This window comes from Danio rerio, chromosome 3 (genome assembly GCF_049306965.1).
Source record: "Danio rerio strain Tuebingen ecotype United States chromosome 3, GRCz12tu, whole genome shotgun sequence".
Classification (NCBI taxonomy): domain Eukaryota; kingdom Metazoa; phylum Chordata; class Actinopteri; order Cypriniformes; family Danionidae; genus Danio; species Danio rerio.
The window spans coordinates 50,521,747-50,537,768 of record NC_133178.1 but is presented as its reverse complement, the minus strand read 5'-3'; the positions used below and the strand labels follow the sequence as shown (position 1 = coordinate 50,537,768).

General features: G+C 33.5%; 1 long non-coding RNA gene across 2 annotated transcripts; it reads left to right on the top strand.

Moving 5' to 3' along the window:
- Positions 1 to 11,911: 11,911 nt before the first annotated feature.
- si:ch73-167f10.1 lies at positions 11,912 to 15,768 on the top strand. 2 transcript variants are annotated; one of them, NR_170125.1, is given in 5 exon segments: positions 11,912 to 11,956; positions 12,442 to 12,575; positions 12,747 to 12,855; positions 15,176 to 15,270; positions 15,627 to 15,768. It is a non-coding gene; the product is annotated as a si:ch73-167f10.1 (long non-coding RNA).
- The last annotated feature ends 254 nt before the right edge of the window (positions 15,769 to 16,022 follow it).

Sequence of the window (16,022 nt, the reverse complement as noted above, 5' to 3'; positions counted from 1 at the left end):
TTCAGTATGCATTTAGTTAAACTGTAGTAAAAGTAAAACAATGGTAAAACAAGGGTAAAACGATGCTAAAACAAAGGGTAAAATAGTAAAACAATTGTAAAACGATGGTAAAACAATGGTAAAACGAGGGTAAAGCGATCGTTTTACCATTTTAAAACGATGGTAAAACAATGGTAAAACGATGATTTTACCATCGTTTTACCCTCATTTTACCATCGTTTTACAATCGTTTTACCATTGTTTTACCATCGTTTTACGTTTACTACAGTTTAACTTAATGCATACTGAAACCATAGTAAAACTAGTTACAGTTTTATCATTGTGGTAAAATGATGGTAAAACGATCATTTTACCATTGTTTTACCATTGTTTTACAATGGTAAATCGTTTTACCATTGTTTTACCCTCGTTTTACCATTGTTTTACTATCGTTTTACTGTAGGTGCGTTTGACATGAAACCCGCTGCAGCCAGTGATCAACGAGATTAGCCGAGCGCAGGCGGGGGCAGACTTAAAAACGGAGCTGTCAAGCCAGACAGCTGGACACTTCGGGGCTCAAAGTTGCTGCAGTCATGATGACCGATCACATGGCGCCATCCTATTATTATTATTTTTTTTATTTATGATAACAAAACATTTACAAATAAAACAGAATACAGTCTCTACAAACTATAGTTCCTTTTTAAACAGTAATTATGATTAAAATATATAACAAATGCATAAGAGAAATAAGGGGAAATGAGAGGTTAATATAAATATAAAACCGAACAGGTTTATTAAATACAAAGCGATAAGCACAAATTCTAGGAGTTTAAACATCACTTTTTAGGCCAATACTTCTTGTTTGAATATGCTAAAAAGGGATTTACATTTATGTACATTTAAAGATATAAAACGTTCCAATGTAAAACGCAAAACAAGGTGTTTTGATTAAATCTTAATGAATAAGATTATTTTGGATAATGAAAGCATTTTCAAAAAAAGCAGTTTAATCCAAAAAGATTGAACAAAAGGTAAAATAAGTGAGCTACACTTTAAGCAGATGTTTCCCAGAAAGAGCAGGTTTAACCATTTCAGGCTCAAATTAAATTTTAAAAACAGACAAAGTCTATGGTTTTAACTGTAAATCAGCAGCGCCTGCCTGGAAAGGGATAAATGGCTAGACAGGACATAAAATATATATTTATATTATAATCATAAAATCATTTTATACTAATTTAATAAAATAGTTCTTTAACTTAATTTGTTTAGAAACCTTTAGGGTGGCAGGATCAATTATGATCATTATTTTATTTCAAGTCTGTAAGACATATTTGAGTTCATAAATAGGTTATTCACTAAAATATATAATTTAAATCATTCGTCGAGCTGAATGCAGTAAATAGTCTGTATAAAAAAGTTGAAAATAAACAATCCATCATTTGTTTATTGTTTGCACAATCTGTGCAAACAATCCAGCCTTTATAACCAGATTATTTAACAAAAGATGATACTGCAGTAAAATATTTGTAGTTTTTGAAAAAGCAAGATGTGTACAGGATAGAAAGGGGATGAAAAGTGAATTGTTTGTTTTGAAACTTTTGAATCAGAAGTTGTCCAATAATAAACCCGAAATACATGTGTTTGTTGTCATGTGGTGAACTTGGCCAATCGTGTAATATCAGTGTCATCATTAGAGCTCCTGCTGTCGCTCTTCAGATGCTGCATAGTCTGAAATCTTAAATGTTGTTAAATATTGTTTTTGTTGTTAATAAACACAAAAATACGCAAAAGTGGACATTCTTGCTGATTGTTTTATATGATAATTATGTTAACAGTTATGTGAATTTCATAATGGTATTTCTCCTGCTAAAAAAGTATTACAAAAAAAAAGACCCATAAAGACTCTTTTCACAATGGTGTCACTTCAGAAATGCAGTGATTTTAGTTCTGATATTTTAATGGTTTATTATTTTGCTTCAAAATGAAAATGCATATTGCATATTTACAACAAATAAAGGTGGTCTGAAAAAAATATTTAAAAATGCAGTGTTTTTAGTTCAGTTAATTTTTTTCCCTTTAAATTCTTTCCCTTTAAAATTTTGCAATTGAAAATATTAAAATTATACTTTGTTTTAAGGCTATTAAAAATATTGGGCATGTGTCCAATTGTTTCTCTTTCAATACTGCACTGCTTTGAGTTTTATTAAGAGCAGGGATAAGCTATTATTTATTGAGGGGAGGATATGTTTGTAACTTTTTTACTTATTAAATCAGATTATTTCATCATATCATGGATTTATTTTTACTTTGATGCTGCTATGAATATACATGAATATTATCTGTTATATGTAGATGTTCTAGCAGGAGTATATTTTTTTATAAAATTCTTTCATATTACATGGTATGTCATCTATGGATGCAATCAATTTCATTATTTATTATTTACTAATCCATTAAAGTTTGGTTCAGTTTCCCCTTTTGAATGAAGACAGTGCTCTGCTGCCACCTACTGGGTGGTTTTGATATCTGTTCTAAATTTTAAAGAGCCCATATTATACATGAAATAAGGTCATATCTTGGTTGTAAGGGTCTCCAACAACAGTCTAATATGCATGCAAGGTCAAAAAACACTTTCATGGTCTTATAATCTGCATTTATTTTTATCTAATTATCCCAGCGACTCCTGTATGAATCGTCCAGTGATTCATTTGTTCCCAAACCCCTCCTTAGCGCGAAGCTAATCTGCGCTGATTGGACCGATGACAGTCTGTCGCGATTGGTCGACTGCCTTCAGTCAGAGAGGGAAATGGCCAATAGCTAATCAGCAATTTAAAAAGTAATCACAGTTCATACACGCTCGATAGTGTAGGCGTGGACTTTAGCTGCCAAACTATGGCGAGTGGATAGTGCCACGGATAACCGAACGAAGGAGACAGTCGTGTACTCGCCATACCACACACACACAAAAACACACACACATCTCCGGATGACAACGCTCCCGCTTCAGCCCGCACCCGCCAGGTTTTAGCCTGAGAACCCGCTCCGTTTTCTGCCCGCCGCGCCCGGTCCCGCTAGAGCGGAGAACACAACCAAATATCACCCAGTATACAGTCCAGACAGCCAAGCTGTCAGTATAAAAACACACACACAGCACAAAGTACACAAAGCTCGTTCGTTCGTTCGCTCTCTCTCTCTCGCTCGCTCTCTCTCTCTCTCTCTCTCCCCGCGCCAGATTTCTGCGGCGCGGGAATACATTTCCGAATAAATCGCGGGAGCAGAACTCTAGCACGGAGCTCCATAAACAAACAGCACGCGTCGCGTTTTTAACGTGACTTTGCACGCGATAAGATAATATATCCAGTTAACCTGATACAGTACACGCGGTTACAAGTAACAAATCACAACTAAATACATTTGCAAGCTAGAGTAAACGAGGCAACAACTTTAACCGCACGTACTTACACTTGAGAAATGTAGGAAGAAACCCATCCTGACGTCCATCAGTTACTCTTTACTGATCCTTCCTTTAACAAACTCAGATGAAGTATTCTTTGTAGCATGTAGCTTCCAGAAGTTTCCAACTGCTTGGTTATAATGCTGATGTTTCATCTTTGGGTAGAGACTCAATATAATATCCATCTGCAGTGTGACTTCAATCGACCGGCATGTTTGTGGGTGTGCGTGTGTTTGTGGGTGTGTGTGTGTGTGTGTCTGGGTTACTGCGTCAGAGGGCGGGGCCTCAGGTTTGAAATCTCCCGGGTTTGCGCGTGCACGTGAAAAACTTTGTTTCGTTCGTACGTCATGGCGAAACACCTAATGAGTCGGTATCAAGGCGACTCGTTTGAAGCACTATGATTCGACTCTTTTATAGATGAATCAACAGTTTTAAACACTGTATTCTTACAGATTTAAGCCTTAGCTGGATACTTCACTTCACTTAGAGCTGTGTTACACACTACATGGAGGGGAATTTTCAAAAACCCATAATATGGGCTCTTTAATTAATAAGTTACAAATAATTTCATAATATAATATTACTGAATTAAAATGCAGTCTTCTTGGATTTACTTTTGTAATATTTGTAAATACAGGGTACATACTTTAATACCACTTTCTAACAACGCTTCTGGGTCCATTTCTGCCCTGTAGATCTTTAAAAATATTTTTTATAATGATTTTTGTTTGGTTATTAAGAGTCACATACAACATTGTTATTCTATTTCATTTAATTAGAATATTAAATACACTTAATATTATATTAATAGGGTGGCACAAATGGCCAGTTTTATTTATTACTTATCGATCAGGACACAAATTAATGTAAATAAATTTGACATTAATAAGTGCAGCACTCGTGTAAACTTCTGAATTTTTTATTTGACAAATGCTGATAAATACATACCAACTTCATCTTCAGTAAACAAAGCAATACACTTCCCTCTTTCACAAAGTCCCTCTTTCTCGGTTCAAGTACAAATCTGGCTGATCTGTGTTTTTTTAAAAGTCAGATGTCTCACCTACAGAACATCTGTGTATGCACTTGCAAAAAAGAAATACTGACAATTTATAGAAAATAATAATAATAATTAAAGATACAGCAGTTTGTGATTATTATCACCTTTAATAAACATAAAAACAATTATTTACAGTGAAATTCCCCTCCAGCATTGAAGTAATAATCTGCTGAGCAATATATTGGGAAGTCAATTGTTGAGAAGAATGCTTGCAGGACCCCCCTCTCGCCATACCCAACAGACAAAGCACTATGTCAAAGTATATGGCACTCTGATTGATGACACCTAAATAAAATCAAGTACATACAAGTACATTAGACACAGCCTTAATTCAAAGTTTTAAAATTAATGGAGTACTGTAAAATGTGCTTGGCATATTCTGTACTCTTTATCATGTGTACACACACACACACACACACACACATACACACACACACACACACACACACACACACACACAAACAAACAAACAAACAAAAATTACTTTATGATGAATATAAGAAATATGGAATGTGCTAAACACTTTTCCCAGTAGTCACTATTTAAAAATAAATAAAAACAAATAACTTACTGTCCAGCCAGATGTAATGAGCCTGTTTCTTGAATTTTTGATTACTGACAATGGCTCAGCAGGTCCTGGATGTCAGAGAGTTGCAGCAGGCATGACCATCCTGTGTGACAACTCTCAATAGGATACACCGCAGGATCTCGGGTGGCATCTGAACAAAATAACCAACAATCACCAACATGTCGCTTAACATACAGTATATTAAAGTTAAACTTAATATAATTAAATTAAATATGTTTGTACTAGGCATGCCCCCTCCTCACATTTCCCTTTGTATAAGTTTCATGCATGGGTTATAAAGTAGACAAACAAACAAAAAAAAAGAGAACATAAAGTGTAAATAAATATATAAAAAAAATGATTAAAAGCAAAAATCTATTAAAACAAAAAGAGAGAAAGAACTGAGGTTAAATAAAATAAAACAGAGAATATGCTCCACAAGAATCAATGGCAATGATTTGCAAACAGAATGTAGTAAAGATCAGTAAGTAAAGAATCAGGTTTTATATTGTACATATTTAACATTAACATTACCAGAGTATGTAAATTAGAGAACATGCCACAAAGAAAAATATATGTTGTTATCTTTGATATCAATAAACTTCATGTGTTGGACTGTGTTGCTCAAAACTCCTTAAAGTTTACATTATTCCAAGTGAATATAAGACCACCAACTGTACGATCAACCTGGAAAACGCCAACCCTAACACAGAAAACATTTTTTTAAAAGGCTTTTGAACTTCATATCTCCTTAAAGGACTTTAATTAAATACATTACACATAATACATAGCTTGTGGGGTGTACTGCACTATAATTTAACCATCACATGACAGAAGATGTGTAGTCACCCAAGCATCAACCTCCAGCTCTCCCTCAGGAAGAAAAAACGGTCAGATTCTACGGTAAAATAATGTTTTTTCACTAAAAAAGTAATATTCGGTTAAAAACAATGCATTCTGTGTAACATTTTTGTTTTCGAGAAAATAACCAACAGCAGAAAACTGTGAGCTAACAGAGTTCAGATTCGACATTTTGAAGTCTGTGTTTAAAATCACACTTTGTGCCCTTGTTCACTATTCCATCAACTAGTTCACCAATATATTTCACCTGACAGAGTTAATGAACACTAATGAGTGAATTCAGACACTGATGAACACCTGCTGTTAATAATCACAATTACTGAAGGAAAGAGAAACAAGAAACACAAACAACACTTGAGTTACAACATTAAATAAAATCAAGTAAAATAAAACACTTTCAGTCTCAGCAGAGGATCATTAAACAACTCCACAAACAACAGCAGACACACTTATTACTGACTGATTTGACTTCCATACAATTCTCATTGAGATCCAACAGAAATTTAGTCGAAAGTCACCATAATGGAGTGAGGGGCTGGTTTAGTTGGGCTCTTAACCCATAAACTCATTAATTCAGACTCTCCAAATGCTGTAATACAATTAACAAAAACACTTTTATTATAGCAATAAAGTAGGAAAGGCAATAGATTAATCTATTTGTCTGAAATTAGTTCTGATAAATGTTTTAGTATAGGTCTGGAAGAAGAGCCTCATGCAATAGAATTTATGCAGATATTTATTTAATTAATGAGAAGTGGAAACAGATAACATACCTACGTAATTACTTAACAGTTAAGAAATAACATACAAAAACAGTTCAGTTATGACAAAGACACACTCAGACCTCATGAATCAGACCTTGTATATCAACAATGGTAACAGTTCAAATGTTTCATGCTGCAATGCATGCTGGGTGTGGCACAGTACAAATATCCCAGCCTGCATTGCGGCATGAATAAATGTTTTATAATGGTCTAACAGTTTTCTTTATTTGTGTTTGATTCTGCTTTTGTTTATGTTTAGACTTTCAGTTGCCTGTTTGTGAGTTAAACTGTTAATTGTCACCATTATTGAGGTTCATACGCCGATTACTGACGTCTGTTTGAGTGCAACTTACATCATAGAGCAAAGTTATTTTGTCCAAGATATTCTTAAAACTTCCAGAAATCATTGCCACATATAGACCTAAAATGTGAAACAATAGATGTAACATTGAACAGGAGCAGTAAATTAAATTATATTAAATTAGAACAGACTCTGCCGTTTAATAGCAACATGAACATCACCAGACCTTATTTAGGTTTTTGGCTGGCTTACCACATCAAAAGAGCTTTTTAAACAAAGTTCTTAACAATTGCAGTAGCCAAGATATATTATTGATAAAAATGTCAGGGCTAAGAGCCCAACTAAAGCAAACTCTGTTCTCCATGATGGTGACTTCAAACTTTAACTTTTTTTCTCAAGAAGAACTTTAGTAAATGTTATACAAAAATAAATGTATTAAGTAATAAGTGTAGCTGGTGATGATGTTTGTAGAGTTGCTTAATCATCCACTGATCATTTAAATGATTTAATCATTTGTTGACCTTCAGGTTATTTCATTATAAAGCTGTGACTAAAGTTGTAGTTTTGTATGTTCTGTTCTTGTTTTTTCCCTTCAGTATTTCTTCATTTGTTCATCGCTAATCCTTGATTATCTTTTAATTAGTCATTTTATTAATTCATTTACTTCAGCTTTGCTACATGTTTCTTGAACACTCAGTAGTGTGGACACTTCAATTAAATCTGGAGTATTTGCTCTGTGGTTTAAAGGGTTAAATGTATGGAGTTAAAAACACAGTGTAAAAATGTATTTTAACAGGAATATACTGTTAATTTAAACTACGGAAGTAGACTGTAAAAAAACAGTAGATTGTTGGCAACCACAGCTGCCAGTAGTTTACCGTTAAATCAAGGAAAAAACAGTATTTTACTGTAAAACCTGAAGCTAATTTCTTCTGTGTGTCACCGTTGTGGAGGAGAGTAGAGCCAGTGTATGAGTTAAAGATAAACAATGAACTGCTGATGTTATTCTGCATGTTTCTCTATTTAAAGATAGCAGCTGTTTAGTTGCTGATGCAGTCAGAATCTCTCTGTGTTAATTCCAACTTTACATGTATGTGTGCTGATGTGAAATTTAAGACATTTGAGTCAAACAGAACTTTTCTAAGTAACTAAAATAAGTTATCATTATAAGCATGCTTCTATAGCACATTACTTCATAAACTCATACAGCAGTTGGCAAATTTGAGGCAGTTGCTTTCAGTAAACAAAATGAGTTCACTTGAGTGTTGTGAATTTCAATGTAGTCCATGTATTTTTACAGCAACATACTGTAAAATAACAGTACATTGCTGGCAACTGCAGCTGCCAGTATTTTACCATTTTTTAACGGGACAATTTTTAACAGTGTGCTATTCGAAGAAGCAAAGAGCTGAAAGCATCTAAAAACATTAAAATATGTCATCTCTTGAATGAAATGAACACTTTATTGTTAAAAATACTAACTCCAGAAGAAGAATTGCATTTAAGGGAATTGAATATTCAAATTAATCAGGCTTATTTGGACTTGGCTAAAGGGGTGTTTGTTAGATCGAGGGCAAAATGGCTTGAGGAAGTAGATACTAACTCCAATTATTTTTTTGCTTTAGAGAAGAGAAACTCCAGGAGAAACTCATTAACAGCACTCAATATTGATGATGCCAGATGTACAGATCCAAAAATAATTTCTATTTTTGTTTCTACTTTCTATAGTAATCTTTATACTTCTGAATTTAAGATAGTTGTGAAAATTTCTTTAAAACAATTAAAAATCACATTTCCCCTATTGATAATGATTTTAAAGGTATTTGCGATGCCACCTTGACACTGAGGGAAATTAAATCTGCATTATTCTCCATGAAGAAAAACAAGTCCCCTGGCGTTGATGGTTTTTCGGTTGAATTTTATATTTATTTCTGGGACCTTATACAGTCCCCTTTGCTCTGCATGTATCAAGAATGCATCATTCAGAGAGAAATGACTTCATCGATGAAACAGGGCATTATTTCTCTAGTTCCAAAATCCGGGAAAGACTCTCTGTTAATAGATAATTGGAGGCCTATTACGCTTCTTACAGTGGATTATAAAATATTGGCCTTGGTTTTCGCGAATAGATTAAAAGTTAAGATCAATAATATTATAGGAGAAACACAGTCAGGTTTTCTTGGCACATTAGTAATAACATTAGACTTATTTTAGATTTGGTGGATTATGCTGACTTTGTAAATTTTAAAGCTATCTTATACTTTTTCTTGACTTCTATAAGGCCTTCGACACTGTTGAACATGAGTTTCTTCTGCAGTCTCTCAAACAATTTGGTTTTGGTTCCTCTTTTATTTATATAATTGAAATGTTTTATGCAGGGATCACCAGTTCCGTCATATTTAATGTTCACCTCACAAAGATTTTCTATAAAACGCGGTGTCAGACAGGGATGTCCAATCTCCCCACTTTTATTTATTTTGGTTACTGAATTATTATCACTGAGTATTATGCATAACCAGGATTTAAAAGGTATTTCCATTTTTAACAGGGAGATCAAAATCTCTCAACTAGCTGATGACACCATGCTTTTTTTAAGAGATAAAAATCAGGTTTCTAAAGCCACTCAGATAGTTAAACTTTTTTCATGTGAATCTGGACTAAAACTTATGTAAATGTGAAATAATGTCTTTGCATAAATGTGAGGACAAAATAATTGAAGGTATTCCAGTTAAAGACTCAGTAAAGTATCTATACTCTTAAAAGAAACGGTTCTATATAGAACCAAAAATGGTTCTATCAAGCGCTTCATATTTGGAACCCCAAAAAGGTTCTAAATAGAACCATTTTAAGGGTTCATTAAATAGAACCCCAAATGGTTCTTTGAATTCAAGTTACATGGTTCTATTTAGAACCATTTGAGGGTTCTTTATTTATTATTGAATTAATGCTATTTATTATTGAATAAAAAATGAAACCAATGCAGAAAATTCTAATTGTTTAAATTTATTCAATTTACTTTACAAAATAATTTTTAAATAATATTTCAAATTGCACCTCTGCGTACTTTGTATAAGATCTACCTCTAAACATTTTACATTTAATTATTTAATTAGTAACATAATTAACAGCTTAATGGCATTCAACAATCTAATTCTAATCATTTCACTTTTTAAAAAACATTTGTAAGCTTGTTTACTGATTGAACAAATACAAAACCTATCTTTCAAACATCTCTAAAATGATGAAAAATATATCACAATGCAGACAGAAACAATACACAAACATCTATTAAATAACACTACAATTTCAACAAGTTGACGGTACATGTATGTATTGGTCATGGCAACATCCATGTTTTCCTACATAATTTTCGATGAAAGTTATTGAAGAAAATGCTTGATGGCATACAAAACATTGCAAAATGATTAGACAAAACACTGAGAAAAGCTATTCCACACCTGTAGCATGTCCATGTTTGCCGGCCTCTCTTATAACGTAAATAGTTAAAAAAAAAAAAAAGGTAATAACTATATAAAAGGCACGTTGGTCTATGTGTTTTTGCAATTTTATTTATAATATAATGTGGGTTATAATATAAATTTAACTCTTTGTCATAGACATTGTTTCTGAAAATAAGCTGAAAAAGTCGTCTGTTGCAGGGTGGTGCTGACGTCACAGGCGCGCGCCCTGAAGGCACTGTAGTCCGTTTATAGCTTAATGTTAGCTTTTCAATTCCTGCGTTTGCATTTATCCAAAAGTGCTCAAAGTTTTATTTTCATCTGAGGATTTTCCGGCTGAACAAAACGTGTAAGTGTAATGAACAGTGTTTGAACACAGAGCTTATTATTTGCAAACTTCGAAAAGCCTATGGGAAAATTCACGAGAGAACCAGTTTTATGCTAGCAGCCGATTAGCCTACAAAGTGGCATCATAGTTCCCCCACTCTATTGGTAATTATACAGCGTCTGCGAAAATAAATAAATAAATAAATAAATAAATAAATAAATAAATAAATAAATAAATAAATAAATAAAAATTATACAGCGTCTGCTATCCTATGGAAAAATTTAATAAAATAAAAATGAATAAAAAACACTGCGTCTGGTACCCTGTGTCAATAATAATAATAATCAAAATACTGCGTGTGGTACCCTTTGTCAATAATAATAATAATAATAATAATAATAATAATAATAATAATAATCAAAATTATGCGTACACTGTGTCAATAATAATAATAATAATAATATAAATAATATTAATAATAAACAAAAATATGCGTCTGGTACCCTGTTTCAATAATAATAATAATAATCAAAATACTGCGTCTGGTATCCTGTGACTATAATAATATTTTCAAAATTACGGCGTCTGTTACCCTGTGTCAATAATAATAATAATAATAATAATAATAATAATAATAATAATCAAAATACGTCTGGTATCCTGTGGCTATAATAATATTAATCAAAATACTGCGTCTGATACCCTAGCTGTGTCAATATTAATAATAATCAAAATACTGCGTTTGGTACTGTGTCAACAATGTAACTATACTGCGTCTGGTACCCTGTGGCTATAATATTTAATAAAAATAATTTTTAAAAAGCGTAGCATCGGGTATCCTATGGCAAAATAAATCGTGCTGGAGACACGAAAATTATTTCCTATTAAAATACATTGGATGGAAATTCGTGCAGAGTGACACAAAAAAAGAGGGAAATTCGTGCCCATGAACACGAATCAATAGATTAAATTTCGTATTTCACGAACTGCCGTGAGACTGGGTTGCAATTTAGCTTGCAGTCACCCATATGACAGCGTGTGCCAGGCATAGGTGCCAGGCCAGCGGACTGATTGGCTAGCTAGCGTGATCTGCACTTGTACAGTGCTATATTACGCACGTGACTTTGCAGGCAGAAGAACAAGTAGTCCGACAAAGTTGACATTATTCAGATGAACTGGGGTAATTGTGGTTACTTTCCACTGTATTTCTACTTCCAATAAACTATTTGCTCTAATTTATTGAAATATCGATCTTGATAACATAATCGATTCTAGAAGATACAAACCTGTTATCGGAGATATCGATATTTTAGTATCGATCCGCACATCACTAGCACGCGCTAATGGCGGATCTGCGTGAAGAGATGAGCACTGCTGGTACAAATCTACATTTGCTTACAGAGGGGTTACTTATTCATATTTTATTTAATTGTAGCAAAGCTTGGATGAACGTTTTTTAGTTTTGTGCCTTACCCAGAATATAAAAATAGATAAATACATTATATAATTTACTTTAATCATTATTACTATTGTCATGTAGAGACTTTCAACCAGCACAACAAAAAAAAATGTTTCTGAAAGACAATCATCTACTGCACCTTAATGTGGGACCAACAATTGTTCCTTGAGGTGCATATTTATTTGTTCACAACCTGTTTCTAACAGACAACGAGCAAAGTCTGCTAAAACCTCGACAGCAGCTAATGGGGAATGAGAGTGGAGCTGACGGTCGTAAAAAGGAGAAGCGTTCATCTTCCTCAGATGAACAGCCTCCGGAAAGTTTAATAAAAAAGAAAAAGGTATGCACTATGGTGACAATACTGTTTAATGCAATGCTTTTTAAGTATTTGTACTAATTTTAATATTTCATTTGTAGATTTAGAATATAATTTCAAAGTGACCTTAATCTTAGTTATGATGCAATAATCATTGCAACAGTGTGTATAACCACATTGTCTTTGTTTGACTAGGACAGTACTTATGCACGGAAATGCACAAAATGCAGTGCTTGTAAAGAAAAGATGAAGAAGTTGGAGGAAGACAACCGACGGCTACGTCAACATTTGGACAGCTTAAGTGGTAAACTTACTGATTGCAGGCTATATTTCTTATAATACAGTTTAATTGATACACAGCAAAATCCTCTTGAGTAAAATGTACTCAGTTCAGAGTGTATTTGTTCCCTCTCTAAATTGAGTAAAAGTTAAGCCCCGCTGTATTTAATGAAAAATACAGACTGTGGAATGTATTTAACAGAAATATTCTGTAGATTGAATTTATGAATGTAAAATGTTAGAACAGTAGATTACTGGCAATCACAGCTGCCGGTATTTTTCTGTAAAATCAAGAAAGGAAAAAAAAAAAAACAGCAAAACGTTTTTTGTGTCACCATTATGGAGAATAGTAGTATCTGTGTTCAAGTCCAAGATGGACTGAGCATATCTGATGTTGTGCTGCATCTTTTGTTTAAAGGTAACTGTAGTTACTAATGCAGTGAAAATATGTTTGTCAGTTGTAAACACACATTAATACATTTATTGACTTCACGTTTTTGTGCGCTAAACTACTATTTTGTGAACTGAACATTGTATCAGTTTATGAAATGTGGTTATTTTCTGTAAATTTAAACAGTCCTATAACTTCCGTATTTTTTTATGGAAACATTTTGGCAACCCCAGTTACTGGTATTTTTCATAAATTTAACAGATAAGAGTTTGCTAATTTACACTCTCTGAGTTTTGATAATGTTAACTCCTTCAAAAGTGTCACTTTTAATACTTTTATAGTCATTCCCATATAAACTCTGAGGGAGTGTTGTTAATTCTAAAGATAGTCTAAATCTACTATCTAAAATTTGCAGTGCACGCTGCACTAATCTTGTGAGAGTTAAGCAGCAGTCACAATGCACTTTTCTACCCATAGACTTCCATTCATACGCACGCAAATGTGTCGGACCAGAAACGCCAGTTTGTGCATTAAGTTTTGCAGTTCACTGCGTTGTAAATTTCAAGCTTGGTGAACTCTGACCTGCAAAATCTTATCACTTGACTGCGTGAGACCAATCAAGGATCAAAACATGACCTCTCTGGACAGAAATTTAAAGTATGCAGCAATTGCTCGTTTTTTAAACATTTAATCATCTTGTTTATCATTCAAGAGACAAAAATCTGTGTTTTTTAAGAGATTGAACCTCAACTGTTTTAGAATTTTTTTAGAACACATTGAGCATCTGAATCAATTTAGAGACACAGACGTCAAGAGTCAATGTATTCATCTCAACAATAAGTTGATTATTTATGTATGTGTGTGTTTTAGATGTACGGTGCGTTTTGTAACTTGATAAATGTATTGCTGAGTTCCATTCTCTTGATACACAGTGTTACTTTCATGATAAAACATCATTCAAACTTAATCTTACTGGTTTGATCAGTAACTAAATCACCACAGAATCAATTATCCTAGTCATATTCGGTCTCTTTATGCAGTGCTTGTCATAATACACTATTTGACAAGCAAAAAGACAAACATTAAAAATTAAATCAAAGAGCCTAAGTAAAGCAACTACTGTTCTCCTCAATAGTGACATCTTAAAACACAGAAAGTGGTGTTGTTTTTTTTTACTGTTATTGTAAAAAAAAATACTGAATCAGATCATTTTCATTAATATCACTATAAGAAATTTCGTAGAATCTGGCAGAAATAAGGCCAAACAGATTGTGATAAAAGCTTCCACAATTAATCTCAACAAGAAAGGGAATTTAAGTGACATGGTTGTTGGTGCCAGACACGCTGGTCTGAGTATTTCAGAAACTGCTGATCTACTGGGATTTTCATGCACAACCATTTCTAGAGTTTACAGAGAATAGTCTGAGAAACTGAAAATATCCAGTGAGCGGCAGTTCTGTGGGTGCAAATGGCTTGTTAATTTTAGAGTTCAAAGGAGAATAGCCAGACTGGTTAGAGCTGGCAACAGTAACTCAAATAACAACTCAATACCACCGAGGTGTGCAGAAGAGCATCTCTAAATCCACAACATGTCGAACCTTGAGGTCAGCTAAGAACAGGAAACTGAGGCTACAATTTGTGCAGGCTTACCAAAATCGGACAATAGAAGATTGAAAAAACCTTGTGTGGTCTGATGAGTCTCGATTTCTGCTGCAACATTCGGATGGTAGGGTCAGAATTTGGCATCAACAACATAAAAGCATGGATCCATCCTGCCTTGAGTTCAGGCTGGTGGTGGTGTAATGATGTGAGGGGTATTTTCTTGGCACACTTTGGGCCCATTAGTACCAATTGAGCATTGAGTAAACGCCACAGACAAAGTTTCTCATAAAAAAAGTTGGTTTTCTGGTTGAATTGAGAATCTAATACACACGTTTATGAATCCCTTTTTCAGAGTTGAAAAGCATGGTGTGTGATCTCAAGGAGTTCTTAGAAGTAAGACAGCCTTCTTCAAGCCAATAAAATATAACGCATCCATGTGAGGATGAGGTATGTTTGTGTGCATGTGTTTGTGTTGTTGTCTTGCACAACATACACAGTAGTTTTGAATCAACATTTGGAAAGTGCGTTTGTGAACATTCATTTTAGCATAACGTTTAAACTATGTTAATTCAGCCTTCAATATCAGCTTCCACTGCTGTTGCTGACATAATAATGATGATAATAATAATAATAATAATAAAATCTATATGACCTTCTTATATAAGATGAACTTTGTTATTAATTGGCACAATTATTATTTTTATTATAGCTTATTTGAAGTTAAACATTATTTTTTATGTTTTAGGTGGACTAGTAACACTAATTTGTTACTTGTGCGTGTGTTCTTTTCTCTGTTTCGCCAGGATCCACGGCAGTTCACCTGGACTCCCTGATATGTTCTGATCTGATTTGTTCTGTGGCTGCATTTTCTCTGGTTCTGGTGCTGGCTGCAGCAATTATCTCCACCTTTATTTGTTCACATTAAATCAATTGCAATTGGATTCAGACTTTGTCCATTCATTCTATGGTGACAGGTTTTACTACAGTTTAACCATAGTAAAAGCATACTAAAACCATAGTTAAACTACTGTTCACTATAGTAAATTGATTGTAAAACCATATTAAAACGATGGTAAAACAATGTTACAACAATGGTAAAACGATAAAACAATGGTAAAACAACGATAAAACAATATATACTGATACTATACTGATATATGATACTATGCTCATTTTACAAAAACCTAGTTTAACTCACT